Genomic DNA, 391 nt, shown 5'->3' with positions numbered 1-391 from the left:
CCCCAGCTCTTCCCATGCCTTGCCGTATGCATCTCCTCCATCTGGCTATTCCTGAGTTATATCGTTTTATAATAAACAGGTAATCAATAAGTAAATGTTTTCCTGTGTTCTGTGAGCTGTTCCAGTAAACTAATTGAACCCAAGGAAGGGGTTTTAGGAACTTCCAATCTATAGCTTCCAGTTGGTCAGAAACACAGGTGATGACCTAGACTTGTGATTGGCGTCTGGGGTGTTGGGGGGATGGGTGGAAGGATGGGGGCGTTGCAGGGTTGGGAGGGATGGAGGGAGTCTTGTAAAATTGAGCCCTTTTCCTGTGAGATTGGATGCTACCTCCACGTAGATAGTGTCAGAATCCAGTTAATTGCTAGGTAGAGTTAGATATACACACACG

Source organism: Pteropus vampyrus, unplaced genomic scaffold (assembly GCF_000151845.1).
Source record: "Pteropus vampyrus isolate Shadow unplaced genomic scaffold, Pvam_2.0 Scaffold360, whole genome shotgun sequence".
Taxonomy (NCBI): domain Eukaryota; kingdom Metazoa; phylum Chordata; class Mammalia; order Chiroptera; family Pteropodidae; genus Pteropus; species Pteropus vampyrus.
Note: the sequence above shows the minus strand (reverse complement) of the source record.